Source organism: Sus scrofa, chromosome 2 (genome assembly GCF_000003025.6).
Source record: "Sus scrofa isolate TJ Tabasco breed Duroc chromosome 2, Sscrofa11.1, whole genome shotgun sequence".
Classification (NCBI taxonomy): Eukaryota; Metazoa; Chordata; class Mammalia; order Artiodactyla; family Suidae; genus Sus; species Sus scrofa.
Window position 1 is genome coordinate 19,312,370 of NC_010444.4, and position 9,117 is coordinate 19,321,486.

At 39.6% G+C, this 9,117-nt stretch overlaps 1 pseudogene; it reads left to right on the plus strand.

Annotated features, from left to right (window-relative positions):
• LOC100522181 lies at positions 4,756–5,194 on the plus strand (annotated as a pseudogene).

The following is a 9,117-nucleotide window of genomic DNA, read 5'->3' on the forward strand; positions in this document are numbered from 1 at the left end:
CATACTTCACTGGTCCTCACAACTCCTATGCAGAGTATATAATCCCCCCTATTTTAAAGTTGAAGAAACTGAAGCTAAAAGAAATTAAATGCCTTGTGCAAAGAATAGCAAGAACATGGCAGGGTGGTGCAAAACTCCCACTGCATTGGATTTCCTGGTATTTTCCTTGGATTATTCATTGCTTTGGTCACTGCAATGTAGTGAAAATTGGACAGATCACTTAGATGTTCTTCTGTCTTTTCTGGGTTTTTCTTGCTGGAAAGCTGGTATTTGGTGACACGGAAGGCCACTGGGCTTACACCTGCATTCACACATGCCAGTGTTACCTGCCCCCCCCCACTGATTAATAGTGAGGATACATTATCAGAGCTAATAGGACTCAAATGAAGAAAACTGGTCAAGTGAAACCCCCTAAATTGGTTTGTGTGCTTCCTCTGTCTCTTTTAATACCTGATGCTAGGGATTTTCATCCTTGCCCAGTCAGGCTACCGGGGAAAGGATTAGCGTAAAGAACTCTCAGAGCAGTGATGAGAGTGCAGCCAGCTGCTTCAATGGCCCATTTATTAGCATGACAGGAATTCAAACCTAGCATGGGGGGGGGGTCTTTTCTCTGAAAACACTGCTTTGCTTCAGAAAGACGATCAATCCTCCTGTCCCAACCCTCTTAATTTTGTTCTTTTCCTGCTATTTCCTTCCATCACAGTGAGTTTGCCACCCTCTTCCTAGTCTCTCTCTGATGAGCTCTTTGCCTTGTGATGAATGAAGTATGAGGTACAAGGGGCGAACCTCCCTGGAGGACCTGTCTCTTGCAGCAGCAGCAGCAGCACCATGTAGTGGGAACCACGAAGCCTGGGTTCTCAGCCTGGCTTCTCCATTTAGTACCATGTAGTCTTGGATCTGTTGCCTGACTTCTCTGTGCCTAATTCCCTCCCCCAGTAAATGGGGGTCATAAAAATACATGCCTTATCGGTAAATACAAAGGGTTGAGAGCAATGTCTGGCACAGAGTTAAGTAGTTAATTCATATTAACTATTACTATTAGTGGAGAGAGGGCATACGTATATAGGAAGGACGTGTTGTGGGGGCAACCCCTCTGCTTTGTTCAGCTAGTTTGTGCTTTTATTTCTCATCAAATGCTATAGCAGCTTTACTCTGATTGCAAGATTTGATTTTTGTATTTGAGATGCCCGACTGCAGGGTTGCTGAGTAACCTCAGACATTTGTCTTCCCTTCAGGCTGTTGGTATTTGGGACAGGCACCACAGACTAGCCCAGGATTGTTTCTGTCTGCTGCAAATATAGCCCATTTGGAGGAAAATCCCTCCAAAGGACAGCTAAAAGGGCACTAGAGCTCAAGGCCAGCTGTACAAAAGCTGCAATTCCTGTTTCTGGTGTTTCTAAAATCATATACACACACACACACACACACACACACACACACACACACTATATATATATATATATATATATATATATATATATATATATATATATATCTACGTCTAGATATATATAGTGGTTATAGATATATGCACAGTAGTTGACAAGGGTTCAAGTGTCTTGGACTTGCCTTAGTTATGCCCTGGAGAGGTGCCCCAACAAGGGCAAAGCTGAATAATTGCAAGTTCTTTATGCTAATTTTAAAAAGTTTTGCTTTATTCTCCACATGATTTTCTGATATTGGATTATAAGAAAGTTTCCTTTGTCTTGGCTAGAGCTGAGTTTTCCTAGGCCCTCACACTCTTACTCCTTACTTCCTCTTGAGGAAGAGAGGGAGCCAGTCCTGAGGAAAGCTCTTTAAAGGAAGATCATTTCAATGAAGGAAGAATTCTTCCTCTTTGCCCAGAGCAGACCTGGGATGGGCCATCCACCCAAGGTCTTCTTAAAGGGTAGAGGTAAGCTAGAGGACATAGAGGGAATCTTTGGCCCAACTAACTTCTTAAAGGTTGTGAATAAAAATTTTTTAAAATTATGCATACACACACCCATACCAAATAAAATCTTAAGAGAGGGAGCTTGGCCATAAGTCAGGAGTCTATTGAATGTTCTTAGCCTTGATAGGTCACATCCATCATCTAACCTTCTTGGGGATAAATAAGTAGGGGACTGTGTAGAGCAGAGAGGAGGAGTAAGCAGAGCTTTGTGGGAAGAGAAATAAATTGCCTGCAGATCAAGAAGTGTTGTCTTGAATAGACTCTGTGATAAAGTGGTATTTCTCAAACTAAAGGGTAAAGATGTATTCTCAGAAATTCATGGGTTCTTTTTGAGAATTGTTTAATTTTATATTATGATCTGAAGAGAGCATGTAAACACATTCCAGCCCATCTGTATAACCCTTTCAGGACCTTCATTTGCATTTCTGCTGTATCAAGTAGTACATTAAAAACTTCAAGTAATAATGATCAAGAACAGAAGTGGACATCATACATGTGATGCATTTGCTCCAAAGGAAGGTCAGATGATGTTATTGCAGTTTGTGCAGTGGTTTGGAGAAGAAGAAATGGTGAGAAGAATGAATAGTTCCATCATTCATGTTATTTCATGCTATATAATGTTAAAAAAAAGAACAACAAAGCACCAGACTCAGAGGAATCAGCTCTAGAGATTTGAGCTGTTATTATGAGCACTGGTTTCATTTATTAAAAAAGAAAATTAGCCATCACATTAAATTGATATCGGGGCAGTTCGATTTAGTTGGATTTTAGTCTAAATATAATGTGTAAATTTATGAAACAACCCAAATGTCCATCAACAGGTGATTGGATTCGGAAGATGTGGTATATATACACAATGGAATACTGCTCAGCCATAAAAAAAGAACGACATAATGCCATTTGCAGCAACATGGATGGAACTAGAGAATCTCATACTAAGCGAAATGAGCCAGAAAGACAAAGACAAATACCATATGATATCACTTATAACTGGAATCTAATATCCAGCACAAATGAACATCTCCTCAGAAAAGAAAATCATAGACTTGGAGAAAAGACTTGTGGCTGCCTGATGGGAGGGGGAGGGAGTGGGAGGGATCGGGAGCTTGGGCTTATCAGACACAACTTAGAATAGATTTACAAGGAGATCCTGCTGAATAGCATTGAGAACTTTGTCTAGATACTCATGTTGCAACAGAACAAAGGGTGGGGAAAAAATGTAATTGTAATGTGTACATGTATGGATAACTTGATCCCCTTGCTGTACAGTGGGAAAAAAAAAAAAGATTTATAAGAAATATAAGCCAGAAGATATTTCATCGAGTTTTACATTTATAAATATTCAAATAACACTGTTTCACTTAGCTAACACATAGATCATTCTTATGCTAGCCAGATGCAACTAGACAATGATTTTTATTTTAACTCATTTAGCCCTCATAAATTACTCCATAAGATTGATATTATTATCTTTAGATGAAGAAATAGAGACAGAGAGGGGGCCCAAGGATCATGACCAGCAGGCGCTAAGCTGGGGTTCAAACCCAGGTTTTCAGATCTAGAGCTTATGACTTTAACCACTATTTTACATGATCCTTGAATTATCTAAGTTTTATTTTTCGTCTTTTAAAGGGGGTCAGTTCACTACTCAAGTTTCAGAAACACTAGGGAGATGTTGCTATGATCATCCAAGGCATTTATTATTGTCCCTTCAATTTCCCATCACGTGCATCTTTTTCTCTTATTCTATATTCACTTTCAACTATTTATTTTTCTCTGACTCTATTTTCCTCCTTTTCTATCACATTAGGCTTCATGCCGGGAAGTCTTACTAGTGACTTCAGGTCTGGATTATGAACTGCTATGTCTTCAACAATCCTTCTACCTGCCCTCTTTGTGTACCATCAATAGAATTTAGGAACATCCCCCTGTTCCAGGAGTGGAACCTGATTGTCTTAATCCAATCAGGCTATCTTATACCCCTTTCTGTAGGGATTTGTTTAGCTAACTCCAGCTGGCACATAGCATTCCTCTGCCAAAAGGGATTGGCTCAGGAATGGTCCTATAGCAAAGAATGGGCTGATAAGATGTGAGGGCATGTTTGAAGGATCTCCCAGAAGCCAGAGTTCTCTCCTTCTGACTATTGTAGTTTCACCATCACAAGGAAAGCCAGACTTGGAATGAAATGGTCACTGCAAAAAGCAGAGAAAAGAGACTCTGATGACTTTGATGAGCTACTGAATTGATAATACTGAAGGCCATCTTTTCTTTGAGACCGTTGTTACATAAGCCAACAAGTTTTTTTTTGTTGTTGTTAGTTTAAACTAAAGCAATCAAAATAAAGAGTTCTGTGACATGTCCTGGTTGAATGAACTTGTAATGAATTCTGATTGTTTTATCCAGTTCTGGTTCCAGATGACTTTCACTTACCTATATTTGACAGTGGATTGATTGTGGTTTGATTAGTCTTCTTTCTCCAACCTCTATGACAACCCTGCATTTAAATAACTAACTTATGCTCTGTATTAGTTTTTTTTTTAAATGATGTGTAACAAATTACTACAAACTTAGTAGCTTAAGATAACATAAATTTATTATCTTTTGGTAGGTCAGAAGTCCTGTATGGGTTTGTGTGCTAAAATCAAGGCGTTGGCTGGGCTATGCTCATTTCTATAGATGGTAGAGAAAGATCTATTTCCTTGCCTTTTCCAGATTCCGTAGGTGTCCCACATTCCTTGGTCCCCTTCCTCCAACTCTAAAAATAGAGGAAGCTCTCTTTTTCTCAGGCCCAGGTGCCAGCAGGATGGGCAAGTGCCAGCAGGATGGGCAAGTGTTGCAGTCTTCGTACTGCCAGGAAGCTCCATAGCCATCGATGGGACCAGAAGTGGCACGATAAACAGTCAGGAAAACCCATTTCAGCACAGCTCTGAAGACCAATCCTTTTTTTAGGTGCGTCTCATACCAGTGGAATTGTGCTTGAAAAAGTAGGGGTTGAAGCCAAACAGCCAAATTCTGCCATCAGGAAGTGTGTCAGGGTTCAGGTAATCAAGAATGGAAAAAAAAAAAAAAATCACAGCCTTTGTACCCAATGATGGTTGCTTGAACTTCACTGAGGAAAATGATGAAGTTCTGGTTGCTGGATTTGGTCACACTGGTCATGCTATTGGTGACATTCCTGGAATCTACTTTAAGGTTGTCAAAGTAGCCAGTGTTTCTCTTTAGGCCTTATACAAAGGCAAGAAGGAGAGGCCAAGATCATAAGTTTTGATGGTAAAAGCAGGATAGTAATAAATTTTCCTATGACAAGGGTATTGGGGAAATTATATACTCTGCATAGGAGTGGCGAGGATCAAACTTATTGGGGGCTTACTTCTGTCACACCACGTGGTATGCAGAAAAATGCCCCTGCAAGACGTCCATGCCTTGATTCTCAGAACCTGTGAAATATGTTATTTACATTTCAAAAGGACTTCAAAATAGAGAGGTTATTCTGGATTTTTCAGGCAGATCCAGTTGAATCCCATGAGTCCTTAAAAGTAGAGGACCCTTCTTGGTTTCAGTGAGAGAAAGATGGAACAAATGAAGAAAGATCATATTCATGATGGTTTTATTTCAGTGCCTGTCACAGATAAAACACTTCATAACAACACCACCACCAACAACAATAATCAGGTATTGTTCACAGTGGTGTATTTCTAAGTCCCTGTTTCTAGGTGGCCTGATTCTGTTTTAAGAGGAAGCTTCAAAGAAACCATAATTTGGAAGTCTCTGAATCGCCTCCTGTGACCTTTCGCCTCAAACTCAGTAGTAGGTTCTCTTCTTTTGACATCTTTTCACTGAGGTTTCCCTCTTCCAAGATGAAAGTAGCCCAGCCCGTGAACAAAACACTGAGACAGTGATGTGAATTTCCATGAATTCAGGAACACTTGTCCCCCGACATGTGTCCTTCTTAGATGTCATCTCTCAGCCCGCTATCTCTCTCTCCTCTCTGTTTCCTGCCAGTCTGGCATTACAGAAAAGTAGTGTTAACTGAGGACTGTATGCCAGGCACCTTGATCTTGGACTTCTAACCTCTAGAACTGTTAGAAAAATGTCTGTTTAAGCCATCCAGTCTATGGCATTTTGTTATAACAGCCTGAGCTGGTATTACATAGTTACTCTAGAGAGGATACAGAGAGAGATGGAAGATGGGGAGATTTTCATATAAACATTGTCACCATTTTCATCTTCATTTTATATTCTAATGGTCTAGGCAGAATTGGTTTGAAATCTGAACCCTCTAGACTAGCTTCTGAAAGTGAATAAATTGTTTCAAGCTAATTGTTAAAGTCTCTGCCGCAGCCATGGTGTTTTCCTTGCAGTTTTTAGAACCCGCGGGGGATTCTCTTCCTTAGGTCTTTGTATTAGCTTTTTCCTTTGCCTAAAATGCCTCTATCCCAGGAATTCACATGACTCACTCTTTCAGGTCTTCACAAGGATGTCATCTTCTCAGTGAGTCTTTCCTCATCCATTTTATTTAAAATTACAACACTGCGCCCCAGCTATTTTTAATAACTCTTATCTCTTACTCATTTTCATAACTCTTATCTCCATCAAGCACACTGCATATTTTTCTTTCTTGTGTTCTTTACTATTCTCCTTCAGTAAGAGGCATACTCCACAAGAATGGGGGCATTTTGTTTGTTTTGTCCAATGTTGAAGTCCTAGTAGCTAGAATAGCGTCTGGTACCTGGTGGTGTGTTCAGTAGTTCTTGGATTAAGTAGTGTGTTGAGTTCTAGGCTCATGGGTTTTTTTTATTTTTTTGTTTGTTTTTTGCATATGGATTGTCTCGTCTCATTAAATTCTCCTAATAACTCCTTGGAGTAGATTTATAATTATCATCCCAATTTTACCTAGAGGCCAAGCCCTAAAAAAACTAAGTAATAATTAAAATTCTACTGCTTGCAAAAGGCAGAGCCAGATTTCAAACCCAGGCATTCTATTTCCAGAGCTCACACCTTTATCCACTCATTATACTCCTCCCAGTATTTAATTTGTTTTGTTATTTGCTGATAAATAACTAGCTTATTATTTTTGCATTGGGATTGCTTTGGATATACAAGTGAAATAGCTATAGGGGCTTATTCAAGCAGAGGTTTCTTTTCTTCATTTGCCAAGAAAGTCTGGAGTGGTATCTATTAGGAAGAGCACAGCTGGCAAGGCATCAGGAATCTGGTTTCCTTCTTCCTTACTGCTCTACTACCCTTAGCATGTTGGTTGCTTAATTGATGAGAGTGTAGTCCACATATCAGACTGGAAGAAGCTGAAAAAGCAAAAGACTAAAGGGCATTGAGAGCCATATTTCCTTTGCAAATTTATTTTAATAAGATAAATAGTGGCTTTCGTATAAGCCCCAGCAGTAGGTATCCATATACATTTTATTGTTTAGAAATGACCGTTTCTGCAGTTGGGCTATCTTAGACAGACTGAGGAGTAATATTAATGAGGTAGAAAGGGAGAATAGACATTGGGTGTTTACTGCAGTGTTCACCATGCTTTTGTTATTCTCTTCAAAGTCCTTGTCTCAAAGTGCTTTGTCCTGCAATAACCAGCAACCCGAACTGGCATACACAATTAGGAGATGTATTCATCTCACACAGGATGTCCAGACGTAGGAAAGATTTCAGAGTTGATTGATTGAATGGATCAACGGTGTCCTGAAGAAATCAGGCTCTATTCCATTCCTCTCCTTTGCCATCTCTAGCAATGTCTTCATTCTCATGCTGGAAGCAAGGTGGCTGCAGCAGGTCCAGATGTTAGATCCACACATGGCAACATCTGCAGGAAGAAGAGGGACCTACTCCTCTTTTCTTTTTTTTAAGAATGAGATTTCCTCATCTGGAAATCTTTCAGTGGACTTCTTGTGTCTGGGCCAGAATTGTGTCACACACCTACTCCTGTACCCAGAGTGGTTAAACAGGTTTGACTTAGACCAAAGAAGATCATCTACCACTTACAAGTAAAGATGGAGTCAGTACTCTTGAAGTTCATGAAGGAGTTGGGCAGAGGCTGGAATTCAGTTCCTTATTCTGCTAGAAGGAAAGAGAGGAAGATAACTGTTGAACAATCAGTAGTATCTGCTAAAATATTTATAATTAAATTTTTTTTATTAAAGTGTAGTTGGTTTACAATGTTGTGTTAGTTTCAGGTGTATAGCAAAGTGATTCAGTTATACATATATCTGAATTCTTTTTCATGTTCTTTTCCCATATAGTTTATTACAGAGTAGTAAGTGAAGTTCCCTGCTAAAAGTAGGTCCTTTTTGGTTTTCTATTTTACATGTAGTGGTATGTATATGTTAATCCCAAACTTCTAATTTATCCCTTCTCCCCAAAACTATAATTTGGTTCATTATTTTTCAGCTGATTTTTCAGTTATGACTTCCTTGAAGATGAATTTGTGATAAATAGGGTTCTAAAAGTGCTAAAACTGTTAGATCAGTATAAATCTGAGGCTTGGATAAATTTTAATTTGTAATCTTTGATTACATTATTGCAGCAATTCTGCACTTGTCCAGCTCTGGGGAGGATGACTGTGGGGAGGGTTGAAATAAATTTGGGAACCCCTCCAAAGAAGGGCAAGTCAATTTCTTCATGTCTTCCTGTCCTCCTTGTAATACAGGATTGTTCTTGTATTAGTCCTTAATGCTTTTTGTGTGAGTGATGTAATAAGAACCATTCATGGTTGCAGCCATCAGATTCTCCCAGACAACTCCATGTAGCCTGAAATATTTTGCAGTGAAATTGGTTTCCCAATTTAAACTCCATGTTTGACTGGTTGTGCTGTTTATATACAAATAGCATGAATAATTTAGTTGAAGATTTACTGTGAGTTACAGGTATCATTCTATTTTTTAGAAGTTGTCTAAATACGCTGTTCTTTTTTTTTTTTTTTTTTTTTTTGTCTTTTGTCTTTTTGTTGTTGTTGTTGCTATTTCTTGGGCCGCTCCTGCGGCATATGGAGGTTCCCAGGCTAGGGGTTGAATCGGAGCTGTAGCCACTGGCCTACGCCAGAGCCACAGCAACGTGGGATCCGAGCCGCGTCTGCAACCTACACCACAGCTCACGGCAACGCCGGATCGTTAACCCACTGAGCAAGGGCAGGGACTGAACCCGCAACCTCATGGTTCCTAGTCGGATTCGTT